Below are 23,532 nucleotides of genomic sequence, written 5' to 3'. Positions count from 1 at the left end.
TTTCTCTAGGTTTCTGCACATTACTTTTTCTGGCCTTGCTTTGTAAGTTGTGACTCATACTCCTCCTTCATCTTCGTGTCGCTGCATCGCAATCTTTACAGACACTTACTGTAACTTGCACTACGTCTGGACATCAGAGTTGTGGAACTCCTCACGCCTCTGCCTTGTTTTCCTCCCACCCGTCCCACCCCTTAATCTGCAAGGTTTTAAAACTTGATAGAAACCCAAACCACTTGGTATATTTTGTCTTCCTTCCTCGTCTTTTTCAATATTGGTGGTCCTGCATGATGGGCTTTAGTCCTCCAAACATATTCTCAGAGTAAATATAAAATGAAAACCACTAGTCTCAACCAGTTATTAGTCTTTTCAAATGAATAAAAAATGAAGCTGTGTCAATGAAAGAGTACTCTGATTCCAATGTCCATGAAACATAAGGAGAATCATACAAAGATATGGCACAAAAGAGAGCATTCAATCCTTTGTGCTTATGTGGCTCTTTGAAAGAGATATTCTTTTAGTTCCTCCTTCCTGTTGCTATTACCAGAACACTGCAAAATTGTCCCCTTCCAGTGTTTAACTGATTTCCTTTTGAAAATTACTCCTTTTTATCTTTTATTCTTTTTTCAGAAATGCATTACACATCAGAGCAACTTCGGGCATAATTTTCTCTCCTTACCTTATTTTATCCTTTACCTTAAATATGTATCCTCTCCCCCCCCCCCCCCCCCCACACCCCAACTCTTCTACTGCTGGAAACAGTTCAGATTCAGAATCAGGTTTATTATCACTGACATAGATCATGAAATGTGTTGTTTGGCAGCGGCAGTACAGTGTAAGACATAAGAAATACTAAAAGTAACAATAAATAATGCAAGAAGAAGTATACCAGCTAGTGTTCAGGACTGTTCAGAAAGCTGATGGCAGAGGGCAGGAAGCTGTTCATAAAACACTGAATGTGAGTCTTCAGGCTCCTGTACCTCCTTCCTGATGGTTGTAATGAGAAGAAGACATGTGAGGGTCCTTGATGATGCATGCCACCTTCTTGTAGTATTTCAGTGCACAGATGTAATGAAATTATCTGTTTGAATGGAATACAAAACAAAGTTTTCACTATATTTTGGTATATATGACAATATTAAACTGATTTACATATTTACTTATAATTATTATTCCTGTGTACCAAATTTGCATAATTTATCATTAATCCATTATATCTACACTATCACTTCACCTCCACTTTTTGCTGTCATTTAGTTTTCCAAGAGTGACTTTAACTTTTTTTTTACAGGAAATGCTAGTATCTGACACAATCAGAGTGGATAACTTCCTCACCTCAACACTGAGCTGACTCCACAACCTATTGCAGCCCTCTCACTAGGGCTTGTGTACAAACTTGGCTCAGTAGCTAACTCTGCTGACAGCCAGGTGACTCAGCGATGAGAAGGTCACCTCTCATAAACAATATACGTCTACGCTTGGTATGGTTTGGGGTTCAACCAAACAGGAAAGTAGGGATGTTCCGATATAGGAGCATTGATTGTCGTGAATTCTGTGTAAATACTGCTCACACACACAATTATCAGGCACCAAGAAATGACAGCTCATATGGCAGCATAAAATTATAAAGAAAATATACTTACCAATTTTCAACTTTATCAAACAGTTAACAGGAAAAGAGAAGAAAGATAAAAGGGCCCATTACCTTAAACCAGTCCAATGTGCACATGAACTTCGGAGCTCATTTCTGGAGAAGTTGGGTGTATTGCTTCACTTACACGCTGAACTCACATTCTGTATGAAGGATACCCATCACAGTTCGGACTTCCCTCAAAGACCATCTCAGATGAACAGGCTAACTCAGAAATATTGGCACTTCCTCCTTGAAACCATTCATCTAAACAAAGCACTTCTTACAACGGGGTCTCTCCTTCAGGCAGCATTCTGCGGGCATCCTCCCCTGTGTCCCGCTCCAGACCAGACCACTCTCCTTCAGAAAACTTAGTTACAACACATTCCCAGACAATCCTGATAGGCTGACACAACATTCCTAAGTTTGGGCAACATGGCTCCTTATCTTCAGCTGCAGTCAGAACGCTCTTACTAAGACCATAAGACATAGGAGCAGAATTAGGCCATTCAGCCCATCAAAGCTGCTCTGGCATTTCATCATGGCTGATCCAGGATCTCACTCAACCCCATGCACCTGTCTTCTCACCATATTCTTTGATGCCCTGACTAATCAGGAAACAATTCCACAGATTCACCACTCTCTGGCTAGATAAATTACTCCTTACATCTGTTCTATAAGGCCACCCCTCAATTTTGAGGCTGTGCTCTCTAGTTCTGGATACTCCCACCATAGGAAGCATCCTCTCCACATCCACCTTATCTAGTCCTTTCAACATTCGGTAGGTTTCAATGAGATCACCCCACATTCTTCTAAGTTCCAGTGAGTCCAGGACCAAAGCTGCCAAATGCTTCTCATATGTTAACCACTTTATTCCTGAAATAATCCTCATGAACATGCTCTGGACTCTGTCCAATGACAGCACATCCTTGCTGAGATATGGGACCAAAACTCAGAATCAGAATCAGGTTTATTATCACCGGCATGTGACGTGAAATTTGTTAACTTAGCAGCAGCAGTTCAATGCAATACATAATCTAGCAGAGAGAGAAAAAAAAAACATAATAAATAAACAAGTAAATCAATTACATGTATTGAATAGATTTTTTAAAAAGTGCAAAAAAACAAATACTGTATATTAAAAAAAGTGAGGTAGTGTCCAAAACTTCAACGTCCATTTAGGAATTGGATGGTGGAAGGGAAGAAGCTGTTCCTGAATTGCTGAGTGTGAGCCTTCAGGCTTCTATACCTCCTACCTGATGGTAACAGTGAGAAAAGGGCATGCCCTGGGTGCTGGAGGTCCGTAATAACGGACGCTGCCTTTCTGAGACACCGCTCCCTGAAGGTGACCTGGGTACTTTGTAGGCTAGTGCCCAAGATGGAGCTGACTAGATTTACAACCTACTGCAGCTTCTTTCGGTCCTGTGCAGTAGCTCCTCCATACCAGACAGTGATGCAGCCTTTCAGAATGCTCTCGACGGTTCAACTGTTGACAGTACTCCAAGTGCGGCCAGACTGGTGTCTTATAAAGCTTCAACATTATCTCCTTCCTTTTATATTCTACTCCCCTTGAAATAAATGCCAACATTGTATTTGCCTTCTTTACCACAGACTCAATCTGCAAATTAACCTTCTGGGAGTCTTGCACAAGGCCTCCTAAATCCCTCTGATGTTTGAATTTTCTCCCCATTTAGATAATAGTCTGCACTGTTGTTGCTTTTACCAAAATGCATTATCATACAGTTTCTAACACTGTATTCCATCTGCCCATTCTTCCAATTGGTCTAAGTCCTGCTGCAATCGCATTGCTTCCTCAGCACTACCCACCCCTACACCTATCTTTGTATCATCCACAAACTTTGCCACAAAGCCATCAAGTTCATTATCTAAATCTTTGAAAAACAGTATGAAAAGTAACGGTCCCAATACTGACCCCTGTGGAACACCACTTGTCACTGGCAGCCAACCAGAAATGGCTCCCTTTATTCCCACTCAACCACTTGTCACTTCTGCCTGTCAGCCATTCCACTAGCCAGTTATTCCTGTAATGCCATAGGATTTTTATCTTGTTAAGCAGCCTCATGTGGCAACTTATCAAATGCCTCCTGAAAATCCAAGTAAATGAGATTCACTGCCTCTCCTTTGTCCATCCTGCTTGTTACTTCCTCGAAGAACTCTAATAGATTTCTCAGGCAAGATTTCCCTTCACAGTAACCATGCCGACTTTGACTTACTTTATCATTAGTCTCCAAGTACCCCAAAACCTCATCCTTAATAATAGGCTCCAACCACTGAGGTTAAGCTAACCGGCCTATAGTTTCTTTTCTTTCGCCTCTCTCCTTTCTTAAAGAGTGGAATAACATTTGTAATCTTTCTTTCCTCCGGGAACATGCCAGAATCAAGTGATTCCTGAAAGATCATGACCAATCCATCCATTATCTCTTCAGCAGCCTCTCTCATTACTCTGGGATGTGGTCCATCTTGTCCAGGTGTCTTATACACCTTAAGACCTTTGAGTTAGCCTAGCACTTTTTTCCTTTGTAATAGCAGTGATACTCACTCCTGCTCCCTGACACTCACAGACCTTTGGCACACTGCTAGTGTCTTCCACAGTGAAGACAGATGCAAAATACTCATTTAGTTCATCTGCCATTGCTTTGTCCCCCATTACTACCTCACCAGCATCATTTTCCAGTGGTCCAATATCAACTCTCACCTCCCTTTTACTCTTATATAAGTGAAACAACTTTTAGTATCCTGCTTTATATTATTGGCTAGTTTGCCCTCACATTTAAACTTTTCCCTTCTTATGGCTTTTTTAGTTGCTTTTTGTTGGATTTTAAAAGCTTCCCAATCATCCAACTTCAGACTCACTTTCTGTCACCATATATGCCCTTTCCTTGGCTTTTATGCAATCCTTGTAAGCCACGGTTGTCTACCCCTGCTATTTGAGAACAACTTCTGTGGGACGTATCTACCTTGTCTCTTTTAAACTATTCCCAGAAACTTCAGCATTCTCTGCTCTGCCATCATTCCCATCAGTATCCTCCTACAATCCACCTGGGCAAGCTCCTCGCTCAAGCCTCTGTAACTCCCTTTATTCCATTATGATACTGATACAAGTGACTTATGCTTCTCCCTCTCAATTTGCAGTATGAATTCAATCATATTGTGATCACTGTCTCCTAATGGTTTCCTTTACCTTAAGCTCCCTAATAAGATCTGGATTATTACACAACATCCAATCTAAGAATGCCTTTCCCCGAGTAGGCTCAAGCACAAGCTGCTCTAAAAAGCCATCTTATAGGCATTCAACAAATTCCCTCTCTTACAATCTGAAACCAACCTGATTTTCCCAGTCTCTTTACGTATTACATATTGCACTGCTTTTACAGAAAACTACTAAACTAAAAATACCTCATAGCATAGTAGTAGAAATCTTACCCAGGGCATTACACTGTTGACTCACTTTCAAGGACTCGACAACTCATATTCTCAGCGTTACGTATTTCTTTTTTATTATTTGCATAATTTATCTTATTTTGCACATTGGTAGCTTGTCAGAATTATTATTTAGTTTTTCACAAATTCTATTGTATTTCTTTGTTTTCCTGTAAATGCCTGCAAGAAAATTAATCTCAAGGTAGTATGTGATGATGTACTTGCGTTGGTAATAAATCTACTTCAAACTCTGAGTACGTGGAAAGAGAATCAAAGTTAATATTTCACGTCCATGGCCTTCCATGGATAATTAAATGGGAATAGTTAAGCTTTCAGCTACAAAAATTGTCTTAGTTTTTTTGAATATTTGTAGTAATCCATGGTCACTGCAACTACTGGCAATTCACATCAAGATGATGAACATCTATGTAACATGCTTATTAATGTCTAACTAAGCTCTTTGTTTTTCCAACTTAAATGATGACATCTCCTTCTCTTCTATGTTGTTCAGATATCAAATCCAAACAGGAGAATCTAATTCCTTCATTGTTTAAAGATCCCTTGTCCCCTTCAAGACCATTGTCTCTCAAAGTAAAAAGTCTTTTTTCTTTTAGCCCATCCCAAATATCAGATGTTTTAATCTAGGCGTCGATAATCAAGTAGTTCTCTGGAACTTTGATATCCTACATCATGACAGGTAATCAAAATTGTCCCAAACACCCAGATCATGAACATGTACACATAATACAATCTCCAGATTTACTTTTTGTTTGTAAACCCTGAATGTCACTCTGTGATATCCTCACCCTTTGGAATTATATCAGCCCAAAAGCAATCTGCTCATACTGTTTACATTGAAGAGCACATCTAGATAACTTTAAATCTTTATTTCATCTTTAGTTCATCATCCATTTTACATTTGTTCCATGCACAAACCTAAGGATCCTTTATTTATTTACAGTGCAGAATATGCCCTTCTAGCAACCCCCTCGATTTAATCCTAGTCTCACAGGACAATTTATAATGACCAATTAACCTACCAACCAGTACGATACATCTTTGGAAACCGGAGCACTTGGAGGAAACCCACATGGTCATGAGGAGAACATAAACACTCCCTTTGGGCAGCAGTGGGAATTGAACCCAGATCGCCTGTACTGTAAAATTTTCAGCTAACCACTACACTACAGTGTTGCATCTAATACATTCCTCAAAGTGAGTAATTATCATGGAGAAGGGCAACAGTACTGAAGTAGATCCCTGTGACCAGAGTGTAGGTATTGAGATCAAACTCTAATAGAGAAAGATTTTCCTTGGGATTGACATGACTGCCTCCATGCCTTGTGATCTTGCAGTGCTCATTTTGTGGGGAGTGGTGGAAACAGGACAATATAAATTCTTTATCACCTTTCTTTATTTATTGGAATCTGGAAACATTTATGCCATTCTTACTCATGGATGTGGAGGTTTTACTTAAGCTTATTGTCTACCCCAATGATGGAAGCCAAGGGTACAACACTGATATTATGGTAAATTTGTTTCAAATCTGATTTCTTCTAATCATCTCCTTAAGTAATATTTCATTGACAAGAAATGGCCAACCCACACACATGCATAACCACTGACACACAGTCAACGATTATATAAATTAAGCTCTTTTCTGGGGCTTGCTAAAAACCACACACAGATGGAAATCATGAAAGCAAGCAGACTTAATAATCTATCCTGTTACCATTTCACCAGCAGTCAGACGTATTGGCATCGTGACAGTTAACTGGCTCCAGCTCCATTAGGAACACATGGATGTGTTTGGACTGTAGGTAAACCAGCTTAGATTTTTAGCCAATAATCTGTTGCATAGCCAATAAATCTTGTGACTGTTGCAACAACATCAGCACAGAGTGTTTGTTTAGCCTGTTACTTCAGCAAATTTGATATCTTCGTGCATTGTCTTTGTGATTCAATTATGTTACAAGAAGAAAGTATTAATATGGAGGGAATTTAAACATCCCTCAATCTCAATTAAGCAAGTGGCATTAGATATCCAATTTCTAAATAATCCTGTTTTCAAAGGAGATGATATAGTATCAGTTTGCAGATAGTTGTTGTAGCTTCATGTATACTGTAAACTCACTTGGTTCTCTAATACAATTCAAGGAGGAAAACCAGTCACCATACGTTCAGTGACAACTTTATTGGATGCCCTTGTACACCTGCTCATTAATGCAAATATCTAATCAACAATCACGTGGCAGCAATTCAGTGCATTAAGGCGTGCAGACATGGTCAAGAGGTTCAATCGTTCTTCAGACCTAATATCAGAACGAGGAAGAAATGTTATCTAAATGACTTTGACTATGAAGTGATTGTTGTTGCCAGATGTGATGGTTTGAGTATCTCAGAAACTGCTGACCTCCTGGGATTTTAATGCACAACGGTCTATAGAGTTTACAGGGAATGAATCCAGTGAACAGCAGTTCTGTAGGCAGAAGCACCTTGTTAATGACAGAGGTCAGAGGAGAATGGCCCGATTGGTTGAAGCTGACAGGAAGGGAACACTAATTCAAATAACCGTGTGTTACAACATCTCTGAAAGCACAAGACGTTGAGCCTTGAATTGGATGGGCTACATCAGCAGAAGACCTTGAGCATACACTCAGTGGCCACTTTATTAAGTACAGGAGGTTGCTCAAAACTGCAAGATGTCACAGCAACACACAGCTTACAAAACTTCTGAACTACATTCACTGGAATCTGCAGCCTGTAACTTCCCATTAACTAATGTACTATTTAACTGTCTTAACAAATTAGTGATTTCAGGATCTTTTGAAGGACTTGAACGACTTAACTCTCAAGAATGCAGGTAAGCTGACAAAGGTAGATCGCCATGGCCGAAAGAGAGGGAGGATGGGAGGAGTCCAAGCCAGACCAAAATGTTGGCTATGTAATTTCCTCTACCCAGTATCTTGTTAGCAAATGTACAGTAACTGGAGAACTGAGAGCAAGATTACTGTATCGGAGAGAGATGATGGATTGCTACGTTTTGTGTTACATGGAGACATGGCTCAGCGGATTCAGTGATCAGACTCGAGGGCTTCTCGATCTACTGGATGGACCAGACTGCTGATTCGAAGAATGCAAAAGGTATTTCATGATAGGCTCATCATGGTGCTCGGACACAGCGGTCTTGTTGCACTCACGTTCCCCTGACCTGGAGCATCTACTGATTAAGTGCTGACCATTCTAGTTACCAAGAAAATTCTCCTTCATGATCCTGACTGCAGTTTACATACCTCCAAGGTCCATTGTTAAGCAGTTACTCAAGGTACTGAATGCTACCATCAGCAAACAAGAAGCAGCCTACCCCAAGGCCTTTCAAATTATTGTTGGGGAATTCAATCAGGCTTGTTTGAAGACATCTCTGCCCAAAACTGTAGCACCAGGGGGTCCCAACACATTTAACCACTGCTATATTACGGTAAGGAATGCATAATATTCAATCCATAGTTCACACTTTAGTAAATCTGATCATTTGGCTGACTTTATCCTTCCTGCATACAGGCAGAAGCTAAAGAGCAAGGCTCCAGAAGTAAGGACAATGAAAAAGTGGTCATAGCAGGCAATGGTGCAGATACTGGGATTGCTTCGAGTCAGTAGACTGGGCTGTGTTCAAGGACCCATCAGAAGATCTGAGCCAATACACCACTGTTGTCACGGACTTTATAAAAACATTTGTAGACGAGCGTGTCCCTGCAAAATCATGCCCAACTAGAAGTCCTGGATGAACCATGAGATCCTCAGTCTGCTGACGGCTCCATCAGTGGTGTTCCTGTCTCATGACCAGGTAAAATACAAGGTATAGTCTCTGGACAGGCATCTTGCATGCAAAGAGGCAAATCCGGACCAAACTCAACGTCTGTGACAGGGCTTAAATGCTGTCACCTCCTACTTTGATAATGAATTTACTTTGAACTTTGAGGTTTAAGTGTACTGGGGTTATTATTAACCAAATATTAACCTGGACCAGCAAATACTGAGTAGATTTGATCACAATACTGCCAACTAAGTTAAAGCAATACGTTTGATTATAACTTCTCTCACTGAACTCAGTATACATCATTTCAATATCAACACCTGGCATTCTATGGCTGCAGTCTGAACTATGTAGAAAATGCACCAGAGCAACTTGTCAATCTAACCTTAGCCTGTAAAAATACTGCAGAAGCAATCAGGAGAACAGGTTGTCCTCTTCAGCCCCATTCTTTTTGTTTCAGGGAATCTGCTATAATCTCAGTGGTCCAAAGTTATGGGCTACCCTTAAATTCCCAGGGTTGAAAAGTAAGTTGGGCTTTCTGCCTCACCTCTATATTTCACGTGAAACCATAAACAGAACAGAGTTGGACAAAATGACAACACAATAGTAATTTACTAATTTTTCAAACTGATCACAAGTCCTTTTGTAATCTTTCAATAAACAGCACTATTCATTTCATTACCTTTTGGATCCGATCCTCAGGAATTAATTCTATTTTTGATAACTATTCTTAATTTCGGTATTCTTGCTTTGCTTCTGATTTGCATTGAATTCTAAATAAATGTCATGCTTATGAATGTGTGGATGTCCCAATGAGCTTTCAGATGAGTCCTAAGTATTATTTCTTCAGCTTGAACCAAATCATATCACCAACAATAAGCAAAGTAGCCCAGAAAGGGCACTTAATAAATGCTTTTGGGTATATAATTGAAAAGCCTCAGAAAATTTACTGAATAAATCCACATTTAATGTTATCACAACCCTCACCATTGTTTTTTTTTGCTCAGTAATATACTATGTAACATTGCTTATATGTTTGTAGATTGATTTTATCATACTAGCATATGTTAGTTCATCTATTTAAGCAAATTGTGAAAGTCTCTAATTCCTGCACTTTATTTGTAACTTTTTCAGTGAGAAGTTACAATAAGCCATTCAAATTGCAGCAGATTTATTTCTTGTGATATTCATGCTCTAAATTTTAAGAAATAGTTTAATTTCAAAACTATTTGCAAAGGGATGTCAAAAAGTTTTCTTTCAATGTTCCCATTCTAACAGCTAAAAATTGGCTACGGATTGATTAAAGTTGATAATGAGTTATTCAATAGTCATTGCAGACTTGAAAAAACTGCTTTTAATGATTTTGTCCTTTGATAAGGATATTGGTTGTAGAATTTTGTTATTCAACTACATACTGTTATTTATTATCCACAAGGGTAATGAATGCCAAGGTACATTATAAAGCTTTAATAAGAAAAGCAGTTTGTTAACTGCTCAGAATGGATTTGTTAAGGTAAGGTCCGGTGTTAATAAATTGAATGTGTTTTTCTGGAGGTGACAAGAAAGGTCAACAAGGAAAAGATTTCTCTCAGTCAGCGATTACCACATTTAAAAATGTCCTCTTGTAAAGCTGTGACCTGCAGGGTTACAGACCTAGTGCTGGAAGATAAGATTAGCCTGCTTTACTCCTTTTCAACCAGACGGGCTCCTATTGTGTTGGTAATTTTCTGTTCCATAACTGAGCGATTTTCTGTTATTTCAGAAGAGCAGAAAGTACTTGTTGTGCAAGTACAAGGACTGCTTTGTCATTAACACAAGTTTTACTCATTCCGTGCCACAGGATAATAGTTAAAATGCTAGTCACAGTTGCTGCGTAACTGTATGAATAATCTTTTGCTCAATGGAGTAGAACTGTACAAGATTCTGTAAGCAGGGATTCATTGAGGCAAATTTCCGAAGGTAACAAGTAACCAATTGGACTTTTGATGCCTGAACAGAACTAGAGCAGCTAATATAAAGCTGCTCAGGAAGGTAATAAATAAAATCCAGACAGTTCTTCAAGGGAAAGGAAAATAAGCGGAATCATCATGATAGGCTGATATGGGAATTGTAAGGCATCTGACTATAAGTCCCTACAAAGAATTGCAAGGACAGCTGAGAAGATCATCAGAGTTCCTCTTCCACCCTTCAGAGATATTTATCAGGAGCATTGCACACACAGGGACTTTAGCACTGTCAATGGCCCCTCCCATCAATCCAGCAATCTCTTTGACTCCCTACCATCAGGCAGGATGCATCATAGTATTAGGACAACAAATTGGGAAGCAGCTTCTTCCTGCACGCCATAAGACTACTGAACTCCCGGCCACCACCCAGGTCTCATCGCGTATGAAGCATGGGTAGTGTTACAATGTTTACTTTTTAATATGTAAAATGCACCTTACTGTTTGTTAATTTACTAGTGGTAGTATTATTTTACGTGTTATGTGTGTGAGTTGTATGCACTAAGTTGTGCACCTTGGAGACAAATTGACAACCGTTATCTTTTATAAACCTACTGATACGCACGGTTATCTTGACTATACCTCTTCCCTCCCTATCTCTTATAAAAATGCTATTCCCTTTTCTCAGTTTCTTTGCTTCTGCCGCATCTGTGCCCATGATGTAGCTTTCCCTTCCAGGGCATAAAGAATGGGGGTTTCCCTCCCTTTACTATTGATACTGCCATCATCCGCATTTTCTCTAATTCCCATACATCTGCATGTAGCCCATCTAACAGTGATAGAACTCCTCTTATCCTCGCCTACCACTCCATTAGCCTCTGCATCCAACACATTATCCTCTGCAACTTCTGCCATCTCGAAAGGGATCCTACCTCCAATCATACCTTTACCTCCCTCCACCCCTCCGCTTTCTGCAGGAATGGCTCCCTCCACGATTCCATTGTCCGTTCGTCCCTCCCACTCATTTCCCTCCAGGCACTTATCCCTGCAAGTGGCCTAAGTGCTACACCTGCCCATACACCTGCCCCCTCACCTCCATTCAGAGTGTTGAACAGTCCTCTCAGGTGTGGCAACGCTTCACTTGCCAATCTGCTGGAGTCGTCTGTTGTGACCAGTGCTCCCAATGCGGTCTCCCCTATACTGGTGTGACCCGTCGTAAATTGGGGGACCACTTTATCAAGCACCTCAGCTCCATCTGCCAAAAGTGGGACTTCCTGGTGGCCAAACATTTCTATTCTGACTCCCATTCCCATTCCAAAGTGTCGATTCATGGTCTCCTCTTGTGCCAATATGGGGCTACCCTCAGGGTGGAGGAGCGACACCTTATCTGCGTACCTCCAGCCTGATGGCATTAATATCAATTCCTCCTTCCAGCGAACAAATTCCACCCTCTCTCTATTCCCTACTGTGATCTTTTACTTCTTCTCACCTACCTATTACTTCTCCTTGTGTCCTCTCCTTCGCTTTCTCCTACTGTCCACTCCCTTCTCCAGCCCATGACTTTCCAACCCGCCTGGTTTCACCAATCACCTTCCAGCTAGCCTCTTCCCCTCCCCCCACCTTTTTATTCAGGTATCATCTCCCTTCCTTCTCAGTTCTGAAGAAGGGTCTCAGCCCGAAACATCGACTGTTTACTCTTTTCTATAGATGCTACCTGACCTGCTGAGTTCCTCCGGCATTTTGTGTGTATTGCAGATTCATAGTTGGGCTTGTCAATAAATGTGTGCTCTCACTGTAAGTGCATAGTTCCATGGAACTACATATCTATACCCAAAATATTAAACTAATCTATGCAATTGCAAACTATTGAAACCTGCTGTTATCTTCATATGCAAAGAGTATGAAAACTCAATCTGCTTTAAATTCAGAGAGATTCTTTCTGCAATTCTGTTGGGAGACTCTCCTAAGTGTCTGCTTTTACTGAATGAAGATTCTTTACAGCTACAGCTTTAATCATGGTGTGACTCATCTTAGTGATAACAATGAGGAAGAGAGTTTTTGACCCTTAGAGGGCTATGGAATTCTCGATTGCAGTGGGCTCCAGAGACTATCATTGAATATATAGAAAGGGTTGAGATTGATAAAAGGATTATGAGAGAGTAAAGGTTTATGGAGAAAGGCAGGAAAGTGCAGTTCAGGCCAAGACATTGAATGTTGTATCAGGCATGGGGGCCGTCTGGCTTATTTCTGCTCCTGTCTTATTTCCTCTTATGACTCAATATGCTTGCATCTCAGTTGAACTAGTGAACATTGAAAAATGTTTCTCCAAATAACGTATCAAAAAGAAATAAATCCTACTGAAGAGAGGTTGCAATGGTGTATTTGTTGCGGCTACCTCATTTAATTATCTTATTTGCTATTAATTTGAATTGCCTCATATTGAAAGAACTATTTCTCCCACACGACACTTCATTACCAATGAGTTGTCAGTGCTACACTTCCAATTTCAAATAAAGGAATCCCTCTACTTCACCAGTATTTTACAGAACCATGGTTCTGAAGTTAATCATAATTATTTCCAAGTGTTTTTCAAAAGAGGAGCCCCTATGGGAAGATTGTGGTTTTAAGGAGGATGCCATGAGAGAAGTTACTCCTTTAACATCACGTTGCAAATAGACATCCCAAAGAACCACAAGCCTCAATGTTCTCTTGAGAGGATATTTTTCCATTCCACTGTTACAACTTGAATAGATCGCCATGGTAGCGTAGCAGTTAACACAATGCTATTACAGCTTGGGGCGTCAGAATTCAGAGGTCAATCCGAGCACCCTTCGTAAGGGGCCTCTGCGTGTCCTCCCTGTCGATGCACGGGTTTTCCCTGGGTGCTCTTGCTTCCTTCCACAGTCCAAAGATGTGCCGAGTAGGTTAGTTGGTCATTGTGAATTGTCCTGTGCTAGTGTTAAATTAGTTTTGTCAGGGGTTGCCGGGTGGCGTGGCATGAAGGGCTGGAAAGTCCTTGTCCCACGCTGTATCTCTAAACTACTTAATTAATCAATTAAGATTGTCACATCCACCTGTTAAGCAAAAATTACTTTTTTGTAATTTACTGACCCAACAAAATGTACTGTATGTTAATATGATGAGAGGATTGGAATCATTTCTATGACATTGGTCATAGATTCATGACACATACAGCGCTAAACAGGCCTTTTGGTAAAACATGTCTATTCTGACCTTTCTATACAGTACTGTATATCTATACTAGTCCCATATTTGGTCTGTAGCTTTCTGTGCCTTGCTTTTCATTGGAATTCTGAGTTCCCTATGTCCGTGAACATTCAATTCTGCCATAAATCGTGTTCAATGCCAGAGGAAGCAACATTTCAGTTGCACACACAACAGGCTGGAGGAACTCAACAGGTCGGACAGCATCCGTGGAAACGAACAGTCAACGTTTCGGGCCGAGACTCTTCGCCAGGACTGAAGAGGGAGGGGGGCGGGGGCCCTATAAAGAAGGTGGGGGGAGGGTGGGAAGGAGAAGGCCGGTAGGTACCAGGTGAAAAACCAGTAAGGGGAAAGATCAAGGGGCGGGGGAGGGGATAGGCAGGAAAGGTGAAGAAGGAAAGTAAGGGGAAAGCACTATGGGTAGTAGAAGGGGGTGGAACAATGAGGGAGGTGATAGGCAGCTGGAGGAGGAGGCAGTGTAAAACTGGGATGGGGGAAGAGAGGGGGAGGGAATTACCCGAAGTTGGAGAATTCAATGTTCATGCCAAAGGGCTGGAGACAACCCGGACGGGTTGCACATTTTGAAATGGATGGAAATAAAAATAATTTATTGAATCCATCAGCTTTAAGAGGAGAGCAAAATAATGAAACAGATCACTCATCTAGTGTCTACATGACTAAAGCCAGGCTACTTGACCTGACCTGACTGTGTTGGTTTGATGTATTTCATTGAAAAATAATGTGCTGGATCATGTTGACTCAACATTTTATCTGGATCAGTTTGACTCAATGTCTTGGGGGTGTGGTTTTGTCCGGGGAGCAACAGACAAAGGACTTGACTTAGAATAGGAGGATGATTTTGGAGTGTCCACTTCAACTGTTGATGGTAGGGTGTGATATCTGGCAATGGAGTGAATGGGAAATGATACCCATGCTCAGGGAACTGATCCTAGAAATCGGTTGGCAGAGACAGGGTTTGGTATGCATCAAGGGGTTGGATGAGAAACATGTTTCACAGGTCAGAAGGTAACATCTGCCCATGGAGAATGCACAAGATATATCACACAGACTGGAGTGGGGTTTGTAGATGTCATAATTACGTATGGCCGAGGGCTCGAGGCAGACCGCGAAAGTCATCAAGATAATGTAGGTGGTTTATGCTTTGCTTTCCTTGGGATCATGGTTATTTGATGACATGTTCAGGTGGAGGGGTTGTTGGATGAGGGAACCTAACCTGGGCTCGGAGTGTTACTTTTAGCTGCAGATTTCAAATCTAGTGTGGTGTTCGTGTCCAGACTCAACACTCAGTGTAAGAGTAGGGTTTATTATATCTCTCCTTCTCCCCAGAAAATACTGGTACTTGCTTCCCACCAGTGTCATCCACAAACTAACTTACCATGCCAAGTGTATTCTCATTCAAATTGTTGATATACACTCACTTGCCACTTTATTAGGTACACCTGTACACCTGGTCATTAATGCAAATATCTAATCAGCAAATCACATGGCAGCAACTCAATGGATAAAAGTATGCAGACATGGTCAAGAGGTTCAGTTGTTACTCAGACCAAACATCAGAGGAAGAAATATGATCTAAGTGACTCTGACTGTGGAATGATTGTTGGTGGCAGACAGGGTGGTTTGAGTATCTCAGAAACCACAGATCTCCTTGGATCTTCACACACACAGTCTCTAGAGTTTGCAGAGAATGATATGAAAAGCAAAAAAAAAATAATCCTGTAAATGGCAATTCTGTGGGTAAAAACGCCTTGTTAATGGAAGAGTTCAAAGGAAAATGGCCAGACTGGTTCCAGGTGACAGGAAGATGAGAGTAACTCAAATAACCATGTGTTGCAACTATTGTGTGCAGAAGAGCATCTCCAGATGCACAATATGTCAAACCGTGAAGCAGATGAGCTACAGTAGCAAAAGACCCTGACTGTACTCTCAGTGGCCATTTTATTAGGTACAGAAGGTACATAATGAAGTGCCCACTGAGTGTAGATGATGGACAACAGCAGACCCAGTGCTGATTCCTTCGGTATTCCACTGGTTACAGGTCTCCAATCTGAAAAACCACCACCTAACCCTTCCTTCTGACTCCTTCTACCAAGACAATTTTGGACCCAGTTGGCTAGCAGACACTGGATTTTATGTGATCAAATGTTGTGACGAGTTTACATTGTGGGATCTTATCACTGGCCTTGCCAAAGTCCCTGCTCTCACCAATACTCTTCACTATTTCTTAAAACAACTCAATCAGATTTGTAAGTCATAAATACTCACACACAAAGCCATGTTGGTTATTCTGAATCAGTCCTTGCCTTTCCAGATGCTAATAGATCCTCTACCTCAGAATTCTTCCAGTAACTTTCCCACCACTGATGTTAGGCTGACTGACCTGTACTTCCCTGGGCTGATCTTATAGCCCTATTAAAATAAAGGCACAACATTTGCTACACTCCAGTCTTCTTGTACCCCTCCCTAGTCTAGAGATAATGAAAATATCTTTGTAATTTCACCCTTATCTTTCCATAATATCTGAGGATACACGAGAATTCATATAGTTGCTGGGGACTTCCTTCAAGCAAGCTTAATTGAATTTCTGCTCAATTATCATCAACATATCACCTGCAGCACCAGGCGACCCAAGACAATCAACCACTGTACACTACCTTAAGAAATACCTACCATTTCATCTCTGGACTACATTTTGGGAAATCGGATCCTGTGGCTGTCCTACTCCTACCTGCTTACGGAGGATCTAAATGAGTACACCATGGTTTCATGGACTTTATAAAAGTCAGTCATGAATGAGTGTGTCCCAACCAAATTATTTAAGAATCTTCTCTGACCAGAAGCCCTGGATGAACCGGGAGATGCAAAATCCACAATCAATTGGCCAGATTAGTGGCATTCAGATCTAGCAACTGAGTAAAATACATAAGGTCCAGCTACAACCTCCAGAAAGCCATCCCAAATGTGAAGTGCCAATCCTGGACCAAACTGGAATCACAGATGGATGCCTGACAGCTGTGGCAGGGCTTGAAGGCGATCACCTCCTACAAAGTAACACTATGTGACATCTGTAACAACAAGGTTTTGTTCCAAAATAGTTCAGTGCCTTTTAAGTTCGTTTTGTCAAAACATTCACAAACTACCACAGCACTTGACAATCCTGTGATTTCAGTCTCTGAGGTTGACATTGTTGTGTATTTAATATCTCAGTAATATTTGTGTAATATTGTAAATATATCCTTTAATTAAGCATTCTTCGTTATTTAAATAATTCATTATAAGTTGTATGAAAAAGTCTGTAAAGTGCAAACGTCATCATGCTACCGTGTGATACACTTAAACTAAAAAATGAAGTTAGACTCACATTTTTGGACTCCTGTCTTTATCTTGCAATTTAGTTTTTATGTTTTGGAGTTACAAACATAACAGTGGTGATGAACCGGGACAACTACCTACCTGCTGAAGTGCAGCTAGAAACAGTTGAGTAAAAAAAAATCACAACATATTTTCTTTCTTCAGAACAGCACATTTTCTTCACAAACGGAAAGACAATCAATTTTTACAAAGGCAGAAAACAGAAGAATTCAGGAGTTCATAACAGTGATCAGACAATCCAGCTGATAATAATCATAAAAAGGGAGCAGAAATGGCTAGCTACATCGGAAAAAATGACACATTTGATTACACAAACGATAACTGAATATGTATACTGAACAGATTAAGCAGTATTTTAAAGCAAATGAATTAGCCCATGAGAAGTGAGTACCAGTTTTGCTGAGTGCATTGGGTTTAAAGGCATACAGTTTGCTTAGAAGTTTAACTGCTGCAAGCAAACCAGCCAAAATTAGCTTTGTTGATTTTGGGAAAGTAACGTAGGAACATTTAGAACCAAAACCATTGTTGATTACAGACTGTTTCAGGTTTCATAAACAGAATCAAAAGGCAGGTAAGTCCATTTCATCTTATTTCGCTGGATTGAAGAGATTGAGCATTGTCAGTTCAGTAATGGGCTTAATGATGTACTGAGGGATCATTTAGTTTGTAGATTCTTACAAGAACGTGTTCAAGAACATCTCCTAACTGAAGCACAGCTTACATTTAAAAGAGCAGTTGAAATAATTCTATCAATGGAAACAGCAGACAGAGGCAACTGAGTTGCAGTCAGGAAGGTAAGTGAGTAAAGGTAAAGGTAAACAGAATTGCCATGTCTATACAGAAGTTGGCCTGGCTGAACAAATTGCATTACCGTTGAGGCAGGGGCTCACATACACCAGAACAATGCAAGTTTAAAGATGAAACTTGCAGAAAATGCAGCAAAGTAGGATACATGTAAAGAGCATACCGGGCATACAAAAATAAATGAACTACATAGGGAAGAGAAAAAGACAAAAAAAAAGTCAAGTTGTAGTTTCAAAAAGTGCACTCCACCTGCATGCTATTGATGAAAAATCTGATAATGATGAGAATGACACATGACTGAGTAGCCTTGGGATTTCCAATGTGAAAACTAACAATAGAAAATTAATATGGCTTACATCAGAAGTGAACCACAAATTCTGCAATAACTTTAATAGAGTCAACTGAAAGTGAATTAAAAAAGATACTGAATGATGCCATTACTAGCTCCATGCTGTACACCATCACCTATTGCCCAACAGAGGGCAAACAGGTATTGGTGCCAACCTCTGTGCCTCATGTTGGAAAGCTTATTGATCAGTGAAGGACCCTGCTGCTCAGAAGAATCATGAAACTGATGAAAGCAGTGGTCTGAATACAACAGTTTTTGTAGGCAACATATCTGAGAAAGCTTCTGATATGTTAATCAGCCAGTTACTTGCAGATTGAGGCTTGGTTTTAAACTGGAAGAATGTTCAATGAACTTCAGGAAAGTTACAAGGATTCAGCTTTTGTGAATATAAAGAACCAGAATCTCCTCTGTGTGCATTAAGGATATTGCATGCACTTCAAGAGCGAGACAAAAAGTTACTTGTAAAAGTAGATGTGAAGACCAAAGCCCAGCTGGATGAATGGAAGGCCAAAAAGAAAGGAATCAATGAATGTACGAAAGCAAAGGATTTACGAGATGATGTTGTGGATGAGGAAGCCAAGAGGAGAGGTCAGATTGTAAAAAGAGCAATAAAAGGATTAATAAAAGAATACTCCAGTGAACTAAGTGCACCTTTCCAAGATCAAGATACACATCCTAGAAAGAATAAAAGGACTGGAAGCAAGAGCAAAAGAAGCCAGGACCAGGAGAGAAGTAAGGATCAAAGTAGATCCAGAGGCAAAAGCAAAGAAAAGATGAAGAAAGGTGTCCAAAGCTGTCAGAACTGCTCCTAACACCCAACTCAGAGAAATCCCCAGAACATGAGATTGTTTTCATCACCACAAGTCTCACCTGCCGGGCACCTACACATACTTAAGTTGAGATGCAATCTGTTTGAGTTGGAATTTATACCTACTCAGGGAGGAGAGTTGTGTACTTAATATTTGAGTAATATTGTTACTATATTGTTTGGTTGAGCACTCTTGTTTTTTTAAATAATTCATTATGGGTTAAATGTGAAAGTACATAAATGGCATACCTCATCATGCCTCCATGTGATATGTGCTTAGCTCACTTAAAGTAAAAAATTAAGTTAAACTCATATTTTGGACTCACATCTTCCTCTTGCAATCAGTTTTTATGTTTTGGAATTACAAAACATAATAGATATGAGAGCAATCTTAAGGAACGTGACCTCACGGAAAGCATTTGGCCCAGATGAGGTACCTGGCCGAGTACTGAAGACCTGTGCTGATCAACTGGCTGGAGTGTTCCCTGATAGTTTTACCCAACAGGCTGGTATATATCTAGGGGAAAAGGAGATCCAGCCACTCACCAACCCCACCTCCCGTCCACGCAGGTGCTGTGAGAATCAAGTTTATGCCGCACGTACCACACAATATCAAACTCACACCAGATACCGTTACAGAATACACTTTAAAGATTTTACTAAAACTAAAAGAGTACTATGCAATACAGTATATATGAAGGAAAAGAAAATAAAGCAAAAGGCGCCAACTTATCAAAGTTCAGTCAGTTTAGTGCACATCGTTGGAGCTCAACCATCGAACCATTCGACCCCTCGTCGCTTGCCTCTGACCTCCACGTCCTCGCACCTGGGACCACCCCCGGTGGTCGACCGAGCAGTGCAGCGTACGTCCACCTTCCTCGGCATCTCCTTCCCACCTCCCCTCAAAAGACCGCAAAACCCCCCAAGCTCCCAGCCCCACAAGACAAAATAACATTCCCCATTGGTTAACAAATGAATACAATCCCCATATCAACAAGTCCAAAGCTAAACAACTGCGAGAAAAAAACACTTATCAGACATAAAGGCATTCCTACTCTAGCAAACCAAAGAAGCCATTTTGATTACATACACAGTACATTGTACATTCTCCCCCCACCAGCAAATGTCATGCCCTCATGGCATTACCAGAGATCCCCAAGGCTTCTTGCAACACACAAAACCCAACCCAGGTGCAGAAAGCAGCAACATAACTACCCAGAGCAGTAGAAATCACACTCAGTTCTCCTGGCACCACATATGTCAACCGCTCTGGGGGGCGCCTACTCCTCTGAGATCTCCGTACCCCTTCTGCCGACCCTTCCGCCTCACTGGGCTCCCTCTTCTCCTGCGAACCCTCTGCCTCGGACACCCCAGGTCTACCTGTCAGATCCTCACCCCCTCCCTCACGGGGTTCCCCCTTCACCTGAGAACCCTCTGCCTTGGACACCCCAGGTCTACCTGTCAGATCCTCACTCCCTCCCTCACGGGGTTCCCCCCTCACCTGCGAACCCTCTGGCTCATGTTCGGGTTCCACCCTCTCTCCCCCCAACGCTGGCTGCCTCTCCATCTGACCATCAACACCTTCCCTCCTCTCGCCCAACTCAGTAGGGGAAGGACCAGGAGCCTCCTTTTCTGGTACTGAAACGCCAGCGAATGGGAGCAGGGGCCACTCATCTGAGTCGTCATCTTCCGAATTGGTATCCATACCCAGGTTAGGGACCCGTCTCGGCTCTTCAGCAGCGGGCTCTTCCCTCGCTCCGCGCCCTCGCAGAGTCCTTGTACTAGGCACAACCTCCCACTCTGGCTCCTTGTCCACCTGCACCGCTTGACCCAGGGGCAGCAGGTGATTCCGATGGAGTACCTTGATAGGCCCATTCCCATCCTTAGGTTTCACCCGGTAAACTGGTAGATTCGGCATCTGGCTCTCTATTACATAGGGGCTGGTCGCCCATCGATCTGCCAACTTGTGCTTACCAGGGAGTCCCAAATTCCGTAAAAGGACCCGGTCGCCCTGCAATAATTGGGCAAACTTCACCTTTTGATCATATCTCCTCTTATTCCTCTGACTTTGTTTGGTAGCCGCCGCCTCGGCCAACTCGTACGCCCTCTGTAACTCCCTCTTCATATTGGACACATACTTTAGATAGGGCTTCCCGGGTAATTCACCCACCTCAGCCCCAAAACACAAGTCAATGGGCAACCTCGCTTCCCGCCCGAACATCAGATAATAGGGCGAGTACCCTGTAGCATCACTGCGAGTACAATTGTAACAGTGGACCAAATGTCCAATATGACGACTCCACTTATTTTTCTGCCCAATCTCCAGCGTCCCAAGCATATCCAACAGGGTCCTGTTGAACCTCTCCGGCTGAGGATCACCCTGGGGGTGATAAGGGGTAGTCCTCGATTTCTCAACCCCAAGCATAGTCAGTAATTCATGGATAAGGCAGCTCTCAAAGTCCCGCCCCTGATCACTATGGATTCACCTGGGAAGGCAGGCAAAAACATCTCCTCCACAATCTCTATCAGCACAGATGCACCACAAGACTGTGTGCTCAGCCCCCTGCCCTACATACTTTCTCCTTATGACTGTGTGGCTAAGCACAGCTCCAATGCCTTACTTAAGTTTTTGGCCAAATCAAAAGTGGTGACTAATTAGCATATAGGAGGAAGATTGAAAATCTGTCTAAAAACAACAATAACCTCTCCATTTAATGTCAGTAAAACCAAAGAGCTGATTATTGACTGCAGTAGGAGGAAACCATAGGCCAATGACTAGTCCTATCGGGGAATCAGAAGTGGAGAGGGCCAGCAACTTTAAATTCCTTGACATTGACATTTCAGAAGATCTGTCCATGGTTCAGCATGTAAGTGCCAGTACAAAGAAGGCATGGCAGTGCCTCTACTTTCTTAGAAGTTTACAAACATTTGTCATATCATCTAAAACTCTAACAAACTTCTATAGAAGTTCAGTGGAGTGTACACTGACTGGTCCCATCACGGCTTGGAATGGAAACCCCAATGCTCTTGAATGGAAAAGCCTACAAAAACTTTATCAATCTTAGTATGCTTTACAGTTGACATCAGCTCCTCTTTTGGTAATGTTGATAGGTTCCAAGTACTTCTATTCATTTCTCTTAATTTCTTTGATTCCATGACCATCTCCACAGTAAACAGAAATTAAAAAATATTAATTTAAGACTTTTCCCATGTCCTGTGGCTTCACACATAGACAACCATATTGATTCTTAAGGGTCCTCTTCTCTCCTTAGATGACCTTTTGCTCTTAATATTCTTGTAAAATCTCTTAGGGTTTCCGCTTCCCTTATCTGGCTATGCCTCTTCTTTCAGGGGACTATGCACCTGTACCCTAGGCCTCTCTTTCATGTCTTCATTTTTCCCTCCTGATTTGTTACTTAGGGGCTAAGAAGGCAACCAGCACTGGCTAATCTTTCAGGCCTTCATACTTGATGAACACTGAGCCTCACAGCGGAACATCATAAATTTCTAAACTAAAATTACTGAGCTTAGCACGGAGTCCCTCAGTGATTCTACCTTGCTTGGCTAAATACTCCATTCACCATTCACTGAGCCTTTAATGAAATGGACCCACAGGGTCATAGAATGCTACAGCTCAGAAACAGACACTTCAGTCCATCAAGTCCATGCTGAACTATCATTCTGCCTACTCCCATTGACCTGCACAAGGTCCATAGCCCTCCATACCCCTCCCATCCATGTACTTATCCAAATTTATCTTAAAGAGAAGAAGTCATCACCCTGACACAGTGGTGTCAAGGAATCAACGTCTCCCTCAAAGTCGCAAAAACCAAAGAGCTGGTTGTGGACTACAGGACAGGCTAGACCCTATTGACATCAATGGATCTGGGGTTGAAAGGGTGAACCGCTTTAAGTTCCTCGGCATAAACATCACTGAGGATCTCACGTGGTTTGTACATACCGGCTGTGTGGTGAAAAAAGCACAACAGCACCTCCTTCACCTCAGATAGTTGAGGAAGTTTGGTATGGGGTCCCAAATCCTAAGAACTTTCTACAGGGGCACAATTGAGAGCATCCTGACTGGCTGCATCACTGCCTGGTATGGGAACTGTACTTCCCTCAATCGCA

At 41.6% G+C, this 23,532-nt stretch overlaps 1 long non-coding RNA gene across 1 annotated transcript in view; it reads right to left on the bottom strand.

The window, feature by feature from the left end:
* Positions 1-23,532, bottom strand: part of LOC140736888 (uncharacterized) — a 53,195-nt gene that overhangs the window by 13,773 nt on the left and 15,890 nt on the right. The window contains exon 2 of the long non-coding RNA XR_012101019.1: positions 887-1,078. This is a non-coding gene — a long non-coding RNA (uncharacterized lncRNA). The remainder of the gene's footprint in view (positions 1-886; positions 1,079-23,532) is intronic.

This window comes from Hemitrygon akajei, chromosome 12, assembly GCF_048418815.1.
Source record: "Hemitrygon akajei chromosome 12, sHemAka1.3, whole genome shotgun sequence".
Lineage (NCBI taxonomy): Eukaryota > Metazoa > Chordata > Chondrichthyes > Myliobatiformes > Dasyatidae > Hemitrygon > Hemitrygon akajei.
Note: the sequence above shows the minus strand (reverse complement) of the source record. Positions and strands in the feature narration are given on the sequence as shown.